At 36.9% G+C, this 12500-nt stretch overlaps 1 long non-coding RNA gene and 1 other non-coding gene across 2 annotated transcripts in view; one reads left to right on the forward strand and one right to left on the reverse strand.

Annotated features, from left to right (window-relative positions):
• Positions 1 to 12500, forward strand: part of LOC149133982 (uncharacterized) — a 126108-nt gene that overhangs the window by 112914 nt on the left and 694 nt on the right. The window lies entirely within an intron of this gene.
• Trnai-aau (transfer RNA isoleucine (anticodon AAU)) lies at positions 9048 to 9121 on the reverse strand. The gene has a single exon. It is a non-coding gene; the product is annotated as a tRNA-Ile (tRNA).

The following is a 12500-nucleotide window of genomic DNA, read 5'->3' on the forward strand; positions in this document are numbered from 1 at the left end:
TTGCTATTGTTTCTGGTGGTGATGGTTGTGGCGGCGATAGTGGTGGAGGCGGCGGTGGCGGTGACATTATAACATTAACGGTAGTGGCGTGGTGGTGGTGGTGGTGGTGGATGCCATATACAACTGATTAGCACTTTCATCGCAACTTTCATAAATACAGCTTCACTCATACTACAATTCACACACACACACACACACACACACACACACCAGTTAACATATATAAACACAATTACACGTAATTTCCAGTGAAATCTACTCTAATTTATTTTTACTCAATGCAAGCACGTTAATATCGGTTAACACACGCGTTTATCATTGCAGTTTATTTCCTGCAATGGCATTTAACCCGTCAATAAAACCCAAATTATTACAACTCTTACTTGACCCTGTTAATCCTTATGTAGCAGAAAAGTCAACAAAGCTTTCTTCAGTACATAATATATAAAACTATTATATATAATCTAGCCTTACTAACCCGAAGAGCCATTTAAAACTATAAACGGATCAACATCAAACTTGTTATCAAGCAGTTCAAATCCTAAAGTTAACCCTTCGGATACAAATGGAACCCCCCTATTTTAAATATGTTAATGTTTACGTAATGGTCTATCGGTGGGGAAGTTATCGTCAAAGCTGATATTAATGAAACCACGTGCATAGTAATGCCCAAAGTAGTCATTTGTTCAACAGGCTGGCTGTGTGGTCAGAAGCTTTATGGCAGCGAGCTGGCAGAAACGTTAGCACGCCGGGCGAAATGCTTAGTGGCATTTCGTCTGCCTTTACGTTTTGAGTTCAAATTCCACCGAGGTCGACTTTGCCATTCATCCTTTCGGAGTGGATTAAATAAGTACCAGTTACGCACTGGGGTCGATATAATCGACTTAATCCGTTTGTCTGTCCTTGTTTGTCCCCTCTGTGTGTAGCCCCTTGTGGGCAGTAAAGAAATAAGAAGCTTACTTCCCAAACACATTAAAGAAACCATGGAAAAGAACACTAAGATTTAAATGGATTGAAAATAAAAGAGTGACATGGAGTGGTGAGCGGGTTTGAAGTTTATCTTGTGGTCTTTTACTTGTTTCAGTCATTGGACTGCAGCCATACTGGAACACTGCCTTCAGGAATTTTAGTCGAACTAATTTTAGTTGAATGAATAGACCCATTGCTTGGCACCTTGGATAGGTGTCTTCTACTATAGCCTCGGGTCGTCCAGAGCCTTGTGAGTGGATTTGGTAAACGGAAACTGAGAGAATCCCTTTGTATGTATGTCTGTGTCTGTGTGTCCGTCTGTTCTCCACCACCGCTTGGCAACCAGTGTTGGCGTGTTTACGTCCCCGTAACTTAGCGGTTCGACAAAATATATCGATATAAAAATTACCAGACTTAAAAAAGTAGTGATCGATTCAATGTGTGTGTATGTGTGTGAGTGTGCGCGCATATATGTGTGTGTGTGTGCATATATGTGTGTGTATATGTGTATGCTTACATGCATGTATATATTCCCCACCCACAGCCGCCTTCTTTCCCACCGCTCCGAATCCTCCAACCTAACCCACCACTTCTCATATCTTCTGCAAACCACTCTTCACTTCTTCAAGCACACCAAGCCTGAATCCCTTCTGAGCTCACATCGCTGCTGTCACCCCAGCCTCCACGCTTGATCTAACCACCATTCCTACACATAACCTTCCCCTGTACAAATCTTATTTGTTGCTTGAAATACTCCCCTTGCTACTCCTATATATCAGGTAGAGTGGACGACGCTTGCCTGACCGCTCCACTGAGCACCTTTGGAATATTTATCTTTATAATGATTCCCCCGTCGCTCACAATTTCCATGCACCAGATCACTTCACTTGACATCTCTACCTATTCAATGTAGCTCTATGCAGTTGTACTCAAGTTTATCGTCTCCAACGCGAACTAGCACTCATTTTCGCCCTTCAAGCATTAAATTTAACTACTACAAATACAGTGACACATTCACACTATTCATGTATTTCCACTACATCTCCATAAATACGATAATCACATGTACACATAGCCCCCAAAACAACAAAACACATTTAAATGACACGCACATACGCATTAGACACATTCAGACTATCATATATAGTGTTCATACATTCATGTATACGAGGCTCAAGCAACACAGCAACAGACACAAAACATCAAAAATGCATACATATACAGCAACAATGAAATACACATTCTCAAAGCAATGATATACGCATACTCACACCCACTCGTCGTAACACTACCATCACACCCTGGAAACACAGCTAATACATACGTCTGCGCAGACATGCAAATGCATGCACACACACACACACACACGACACAGCAATACATCATCTATGAATGCTAACCTCCGCACACAAGGCATACATAGTACACACTAAATAAACGAACCACACAAACACGCAAACACACACACACCTACATGCAGATGCGCATGCACATACGTACAAACATACATAAAGCCGTACTCATTTGACAACAACATATCCATACATACATGCATACACTGGCAGCCTCATGCTGGATTTAAAGAGAAAATAAATTCTGGAAATTAAGAATTAATTTCATAAAAACTTATTAATTGTTTGTTTACATCTGACGTCTCGATACGAAACGTTATAGCAAAAATCAGTGCTGGCTATAATTCTAAAGAATATCTGTAGAAATAATCTTAGGAGTGGTTTGCTTACCAACCACATAGTTCCGGGTTCAGTCCCACTGCGTGACACCTTGGGCAAGTGTCTTCTACTATAGCCTCGGGCCGACCAAAGCCTTGTGGGTGGATTTGGTAGACGAAAACTGAAAGAAGCTCGTCGTATATATATATGTGTATATCAGGGTCACTTTTCCTGTCTGTATATGTATCAATATATTAATGTCTCAAAGCCTGGGACATTGAAGTTCAGGACAGGCCCGGCATGGACAAATCATTTTGATGCTGAACGACAAAGGAAAGAGGAAGAAAAACGACAAGAAAGGAAGAGAAACGATAACGGAGGCCACAACAGCCAAAGCTTCCATCACGGATCCTTTGTGAACTTTCCAACAGACACGTCCATGCAAGAATCGGCCTCATTAGTCATCAGAGGCATGAACACGGACAGAGGGGAAGAAGTGGTCAAGAAGAAACCAAATAAATTATCGGACACACGATAAAACGCTGACGACGACGACGACGACGACGACGACGATATATTAATAATACATAAGTCTTAACTGCTGAGCTTAATACTCTTCACAGATGAGACCTAAAAAGACTGAAAAATGATCATTGCTTTCCACAGTTGTGTTTAAAAACGAAATCCTCTCCTGACTACATTGTCTATATTATCAAAAAATTACGTACAGTTCAACTGCATGTATGTACGTATGAACGTACTATGTATATCTATACAGGCAGATTGGCGGATGATCTGTGAGTTTTTGTTAGCTTTTGGCATTCTGATTCTATGTGTGTGGATTCAAATTCAACGGCTGGCCACGTTCTCACTCTTCATGCAATGGAACACATCTTCAAGGTGGACAACAATGAATTACGGTACAGACGCCTCTCTGCATTCGGACAGGCTTACCATCACTGCAACATATGGGATTTTTTAAAACCAAACACCGTTGGGTTCGAACGATAATTTTTTTCTCCACAACAACTAAACTTACAAACGAATATTTCCCATGGTTTCAGAAATGCCACCGAGGATGTCTGTGTGTGTGTGTATGCGTATGTAGGTGTGAGGATATGTCTTTCGTTTTCCCTTTCTTTTCAGTCGACCAATGAGAGACAAGATCTATCCGCCTCTTTCTCTTTTTAACTTTCTCTCTCTCTCTCTCTCTCTTTTTCACTCTCTCCTTGTCTCTCCCTGTCTCTCTCGCTCTCTATCTCTCTCTATCTCTCTATCTACCACTCTCTCTCTCTCTCTCTCTCTCTCTCTCTCTCTCTCTCTCTCTCTCTCTCTCTCTCGCTCGCTCGCTCGCTCGCTGGCCCTCAGTATATCCATATATGAATATATAAATTAAGTATGTGTGAATGTATGCATATATGCCTATATATATATATATATATATATATATAAATAAATAATACAGAATGGGACAAGGACGCATATTTATATATTATTTATACATATATATATATATATATATAGTGGTGTACGTACACCTTGTCTCTTATATGTAAGTATATATATATATATATACTTATATACTTACATATATATATATATATATATATACACACACATACATACACATACATGCATGCATACATACATACATACATACATACATACATACATATTTCTCCTCACAGCGATCTTCGGTCTTCGGTCAGTCAACAACGAGAAGAGAAGAAAAGCCAGCAGATCTTTTGACATTCTTCAATAATAATCTGGTAAGCAAAAAGTAAAACAATCTCATCCACACCAAGACATAAACAATATAATCAATACCACAACTGAAATAAGTCAATTGTTGGCTAACAATACTTTAATATAAAGTAACATCTGCTCTTCTTCTACAGAACATGCAGCCATCTTTTATTGAAAGTTTTCCCAATACTCTTGTCGCTTCACGGCTTTCTAAACATTCTTTCATTTCAAGAATTCGTTTCGATGCTATATTTCTTTGTTTGCTTGTGTTTTTGTTGTTGCTTTTTTTTTTCTTTGGTGGCGGGTAGCATTTCTTATTCATTCTGCTTAGTTCCAGGTTGTTTTGTTTTGTTTTTTGTTTTGCTCTTCTTTTTGTTTTATTTCGTAATACACCGTGATTGATGTTTTCGGTTTATCAATTGCAAGCTATTGTCTGCATGTCTATACACGCGCGTGCAGACGCATGCACACAAACGCACACACTCGTAAATGTGTGTGTGTGTGTGTGTGTGTGTGTGTGTGTGTGTGTGTGTGTGTGTGTGTGTGTGTACAGAATGTAGGCTTATACATACACGCAAACACACACAGACACACACACGCACGTGTACATGTGTATATATACATATATAAACATATACATACATTTATATAAAGGTAAGAGAGCGATCTCTCTCTCTCTCTCTCTCTCTCTCTCTATATATATATATATATATATATATATATATATATATATATATATATATATATATATATATATACATATATATTTGTATATACATATGTATACAGATATGTCTGTATATATGAACATATACATATATGTATGAATATATATACATATACATATGTATGCATATATACATGTACATAGGTGTGTGTATGTATGTGTGTATATATATATATATATATACACACATGTATATATACACACTCACACACACACGTACACACATATTTACATATACACGAATATATACGTATATGCTTGTGTGTGTGTGTGGGGGGGTGTATTTGTCCATATAGACTACATATATTGAAGGTTCTTTATTGACAATCGTTAGAGCGTTTCATAAAGTATATGATGATGTTTGTTCCCAGCTCTTTGGGTTGTAATTTCAAACTCTGCCGATGCCAACTTCATTTTGTCTAATGCTGGTACAGTTGCAGTTTGAATACCGTTGAAACTTAGTTTATCTTTACAATTTCAACCTAAAAATATTTTAAAATGCGTACTATCGGAAACATTAAAATATATGTTAATTACCACACTAAACTTATTCTGTATTATTTATTATGCCTTAGACTGCGGTAAACGTCCTGAGAACTTATCTTGTATAGACGATAAATGCTAAAAAAGTACAGATAATATCGGCTGACGACATTTTGTCAGCACCCGCGGATGGCACTGTTGTATCATCTGATTTCACCGTACTTTGGATCATCAGTCAAACAGTGAATGCCTGTTCGAAAATCATTGAAACCGATATATTTTAACACTGGCTAAACAACCAGTGTTATTAACAGCTAACTTATACACAGCCCGCCAGCTTTCCGCTATTATCGGTGTATTAGATAGCTACCAACGAGAGAATCAGCTTTTGGAACGAGAGATGATTTCGATGATTTCCCTGGACGTTTATCGCAGTTTAAGGCGTTATAAGCATATCCAATTTAAATTGAATGTGTTAATTAATATTCGTTACAAAGGCTGAGCCTGTCGCTAATAGCTAATTCAAAACACGTGCATTTTATACTATCAAGCTTCATCGGCGCTTCCAGGCCATTGTATCAACGTAATGCCTTGCAGTAATGCGCTTATTTTGAAACTCATAACAAATTAACTAATAAAATAGTATCTATGACTAAATTCACTAACATAAGAATTCCATTATTTACATTATTTACATTTGACGGATATTTATCCTCATCTTGTTTGTTGTTAACACAACGTTTCGGCTGATATATAACAACAAACAAGATGAGGACAAATATCCGTCAAATGTAAATAATGTACATAATTCCTCATCTCTTAAATATAGAACTGTATAAGAATTACAGCAAAAATTTCCTAGCCATTTATCCAATTCAAAGTCCCGAGATAAACAATATTCTCTGCTTTCTTTATATCAATGGCAACAATGACATTTAGAAATAAAAGGAATATGAGATTAAATACAGCTAAAGTTGCATAAAGCCTAAACAAAACAAAGGAGGGGGCGAGATTGAAGGGGCGGATGTGTGTGTGTGTGTGTGTGTGTGTGTGTGTGTGTGTGTGTGTGTACATGAAATAACAGGGTGTGATTTTATGGAGATGTGGTTGCTATTTTCATCAGAGCTAGCAACCATTTTGAAATCTCCTTCGTTGACATACGTATATACGTAACACAGTTGGGTCTGATTTCAGAGAGAATTAACTGTTATTTTTATCAGGCCTAGCAACCACGTACCAACTCCCTCGTTGTTGCATATATACGTCTGTACATAGCGGAGTATGGTGACCTCTGAGAGAGACTTTGTTGATATTTCTACCAAGTCTATCTGAAATGAAGAGAGCTCCTTCGTTGGCTCATACATGATTGTAAGCATACATAAGATATGTTGTAATTGGAGGGAGTTTTGGCTGCTTGTACCATCTTGTCTTCACAACGAGTTCTCTCATATGTACATATGGTCTTAGTGTGAGATTTTAGGAGGATTTGTCTGATAAAGGATAATACAGGCATATGTTTCTACATTAGATATTAGGATATGGGGTTATGGTGATTTAGTTACTATTTGTAAGGTCGTGAGTTCAATTCCCGGCGACGCGTTGTGCCCTTGAGCGAGACACTTTATTTCTCGTTGCTCCAGTCCAGTCAGCTGCCAAAAAGGAGTAATACTTGTATTTCAAAGGGCCAGCCTTGTCATATTCAGTGCCACGCTGAATCTCTCTGAGAACTATGTGAAAAGTACACGTGTCTGTGGAGTGTTCAGCCACTTGCACGTTAAATGAATGTGCAGGCTGTTCAGTAGATCGGATCAACTGGAATCTTAGTCATCGTAACTGACGGAGTACCAGTTTGTTTGTTTGTTTTTTATAGAGCCATGGTCAAAGCAATGCATTAAGCGCGTTAGTATTTATTGACATCAAATTATTGACATAATTTTACGAGCAGGCTGTTCCGTTGGTCGAACCAACTGGAACCCTCGTCGTCGTAACCGACGAAGTAGCTTTCAGAACTATCATATAGAGATCTCTTTTGTTGGCTCATACATATATTATACATATTAAAGTAGTATGGTGTGATTATAGGGATATTTGGCTGCTATTTCCTTCAAGTCTAGCTATAACTATCACAGAGATTTATACGTATATATCGCATATTCTTTTGCCGGTTTCAGCTATATGGCTATGCTGGAGCGTAGAGAGATTTGACTGTTATTTCTACCAGGTCTAGGTATAATATAAATGCCTTCAACGTTGTACTGTAAAAGCATATATAAACACTAATTAGATAATACGATATGATACATATAAGCATACATAAAAGAATATGATGTGATTTGAGGCAGATATGGCTGCTATTTCTAGCGGGTTGAAATACTATGTTGGTGCTCCCTCGTTTTTGTACCCCTGCCCATTTACTCTCAACAGACATAACGTTTTTGTCAATACATGACGAGCTGAAGCACTGTCTGTGTGTGTGTGTGCGTGTGTGTGTGTGTGTGTGTGTGTGTGTGAGTGTTTGTGTGATGGAAGGCCAAAAAATATTTTGGTTTATTTATTTATGTATTTGTTTATTTATTTATCTGTTCATTCATTTATATGTTCGTTCAAAACATCGAAATCTGATGACTGTTTTAAAAAAGCTGCCATAGGAGATAGCGATGAAAATGTGAACATCCGTCGCTAGCATTCTACTTTCATCTCTCTCCATCTATGTTCTTCTCTTCATGTGTGTCCCTCATTCTCCGCCGTTCTCTGTTCCACTATTCCAGAGATTGGCAAATAGAAAGAGAAAGAAAGATGAAAGAACAAAAAACAATTTGACATCCTCCAAATATATTTTCGAATTTTTCTTTTACCGCTCTTATCTAACTTTATGTGTTTCTACTTTTTGCTAATATCACTCCATTTCAGCTTTCTGTCTTTCTCCATCTTTTTTCGTGGCAAACAGGAGGGTGGTTAAGAAACTCGCTTTGTAACCACGTGGGTTCGGTTTCAGTCCCACTGTGCAGCGCCTTGGGAAAGTGTTTTCTGCTATAACTCCGGATCGACCAATGCTTTGTGAATAAATGTGATAGACGGAAATTGTGTGGAAGCCTGTCATGTATGTGTGTGTGTTCATGTTTGCCATCTCCTCCAACTGCTTGACAACCGGTATCGGTTTGTTTACGTCACCGTTACTCAGCGAAAGTTCAGCAAAAGAGACCGACAGAATTAGCACTGGACTATAAAATGATAAATACTGGATTCGATTTGTACAACAAAAAACCCTTTAAGGCGATGCCCCAGCATGACCGTAGTTCAATGACGAAAAGAAGTAAAAGATAAAAAATATAAATAATAAAACTGATCAGAAGTCTTTAATTTCCTTATCCAATTCGAAAAATAAGGTGATGTTGGCGAAAGACAGATTTAGAACATAGGTCAGATTTAGAAATAGCAAACAAAAAGTTATATGGCCAGTATGGGGCTCGAACCCACGACATTCGCGTTATTAGCACGACGCTCTAACCAACTGAGCTAACCGGCCAGACGTTAATGAGACGTTAAAAATATTATACATATGACATGTGTTTTACACTTGTTCAGATAAGAGTAGAGCTTTGTAACTGGAAGACATCTTTCTGGGCAGCAAAGCTTTACTGGATGAAGGATTTTTAAATGTAGATTTTTAAAAATGATTTGCCATACATTTTTCGAACATCAAAATAAATACGTTTTGTTATAAATCTCTCGCTAACTGATTTATATGTCTATCCTCTCTCTCTCTCTCTCTCTCTCTCTCTCTCTAAACCATTGAAAGCATTGCTGCATATATACCTTTCTTCCTTAGTCAAATGGTTTGTTTCAATATATTTTCTTATCGCGTTCTTTCATAACATTTTATGTTTTAACGTTCATGAAACCTCTTTTATCTTTTATTTCTTTCAGTCTTGTTTCAGACTGCAGCTGTACTGGAGGCACTGCCGTGAACGGTGTAGTCGAACAAATCGACCATAGCCGCCCACCCCCACCAGTACTTCTTAAGTCTGGTACTTATTCTATCGTTCCCTTTTGTCAACCAGTTAAGTTACGGAGACGGAAACAAACCAACGGCGGTTGTAATGCGGTGGGTGGGGGACAAACGCAGACACAAAGCCAGACAAACAGACACATACACACGCACGCGCGCGCACGCGCGCGCACGCGCACATATACACACACATACACACACACATAGATAGATAGATTCTTGAATCTCGAGCGGCCGGTTAGCTCAGTTGGTTAGAGCGTCGTGCTAATAACGCGAATGTCGTGTGTTCGATCCCCATACTGGCTAGCTTGTCGTTTTTTTTTTTTGTTTTGTTTTTTTCGTTTGTTATTTATGCAAACGTGTATTATGTTTATCAACCCTGAAAGGATGAAAGGCAAGGTCGACCTTGGCGGAATTAGAAAGAATTATATTAAATGCCGTCTTATTTTGGATATTTATTGCGATAATCTCTGGTTACTTATATCTTTTTCTTTGTTTTAGCTCGTTGTCATGAGGTTGTGGGCTCGATTCCTAAACTGGGCGGCCTTGAGAAAAACCCTTAATTTGACGTTTATTCAATCTATTCCGTTGAAGATGAGTGCCGATCTAGAGTTAATGCAGCCCTCTTCTTCCAGCCGTCACATCCTCGATATTCCGTTGGTTTAAGGGTAGGAGGGCAGAGAGGGTGATTATGTTTGTTCGCAACTGCATTAGTGAAAGCATGGTACATGTTATCTGCCAGACACTTTTGCTCAAGCATGTCAGCTACGACTTGTTTAGATTTAATTATCAAAATCACAGTAGCCATTCTATATTTATATAAAAGAAAACAATTTGCATCTTTTGTAAATAATCTTATCTCAGTATATATTTCTAATCACATTCTTCACTCAATTCGACTTGGGTTTGTCATTCAAACAATATATGAAAATTACGCAAAACAGGCCAATTAGATCTGAAAACTATACTTGAAACACAATAGGATGATCATTTTAGTTATTACATGGAAAAATGCGAGCATGGAAAGTAATATTCTTAAGATTATAAACCTGGAAAAGAACAGGACAAGTTACTACACCAACAAAATCTTATAAAATGACAACGTTCTCAAAGATGTACATGTTTATATGTTATATATGAAAATAAAAGAATGAACAAAATATGATTAAAAAACACACATTTAAGCATGCAATAAGCAACGTATTACAAAATATTTTTAAGACTAAAAACGAAAGTTAGAAATACTTCACAATACAATCACAATTTTCGTAACTCCTGCGCCACATAAATTCACAGAGATATGGATCTACCATAAAACGGTTAGTGCTACAGTGTCGCTTCACAGAGGCCCACGTACTCTCCACTTGTTGAATGTGGGTACCATCTTTCGGGTTAACAAAAAATAGAAAGAGTAAACAACACGTCTTTGTAGTTTTAAGCATTCAATATCCTTTTAATACGATAGCATGAACTTAAAAGATTTATCTAAAAACAAAATAGCACATTACAAATTAAATATTTTTGAAAAGCAAACAATGACTAATTCATTGAAAACGAAAGTTAAAAATACACTCATTCAATTTCTCGAACAAATCACAATTTTCCTATCTCCTGCGCCACATAAATTCACATGCCTAATTGTCAACAGATAGGTAAAACAAGTGGTTTCAATATATTTGTCAACACGTGCTTTCTCGCAGACAAAATAATACTCATGTTCCGCTTCTTACAATGGAAACAGGCATGAATGTGTCTGTGGCTTACGATTGGCTAAAATTACCAAAATTTTCAAGCTATAATTGTTAATAACTCTTTATTCATTGATTTATAGCAAAAATGGTTTTCATGTCATTCATTAGCCAATAAAAGTGTATCATTACACTGAATATGAAATCAATTCGAACAGAATTGATGCTGGCAGCCAAACCGATTAGATCCACTATCGGTAGCAGAATACGATACAACTTTAAATCAAATCTCGTTCATGATTAACTTCATACTCTGAATCTTAAAGTGCTCCAAAAATTGTGGAAACATTAAAATGGATATATTCTGTTTTGATTACATGTTTGAATATATTTTGTACTTAATATGTTTTAAATTCAAATTACGATGAACGTAAACAAACAAACGAAGTTTGCTTTTAGAAGCGTTGAGATGTCTTAGAAAGTTAAAGAAGTGAATTTAATGGCCGCCAACACTTTTTCTGCAAAATAGGGGTAGCTTATCCTGTTCAGGCTATATTATTAGCATTATCCTGTGTTTGAGAATTTAAAATCATTTCTTTAACTTTTTAATATATTTTGTAATAAATCTCTGAATAATTGAGGATTTGTAGTGAGAAAGTTCCAACTATATTAAGAAATTGCCGATAACAGTGTCATGCTTCCATATATATTGGGTTGTCAGTAAAATTCGTTCGGCTCTCCTAACCCAAAATATTTTAATCCTTTCCAGCATTATTTGAATTATCACAAAATATTTTCAACAATGTTTTTATTTTATTTTATTTTTTGTAACTCTACGACTTTTGTTAATCGTCTTTTTTTTTAAATTTGAATAAATTTTACTCTTTTCAAATATATAGCAATGGAGTGACCAAGCAGAAAATTATTTTAAAAAATGAACAAATTTATCTGACAGCCCAATAAAAAGCAAGCCAGTATACTCATTAGTCGAACATCTGTCCAGCTATTTCAATCTATTATTTGTTTTTTATTACCATCTTCATTCATCGGATTCACGTTTATCAGTAATTTAATATATAAAGATGAGATAAGTGATGAGATTCACTCAATTAATTAGTGGATCGTGCTAATTATCCATAATTTGTGTATTTGGTCCATATGGTATCACTTATCATGAAGTAAACGTTTATGATTAGGGGTTGAATACC

This window comes from Octopus bimaculoides, chromosome 9 (genome assembly GCF_046866305.1).
Source record: "Octopus bimaculoides isolate indiv1 chromosome 9, ASM4686630v1, whole genome shotgun sequence".
Lineage (NCBI taxonomy): Eukaryota > Metazoa > Mollusca > Cephalopoda > Octopoda > Octopodidae > Octopus > Octopus bimaculoides.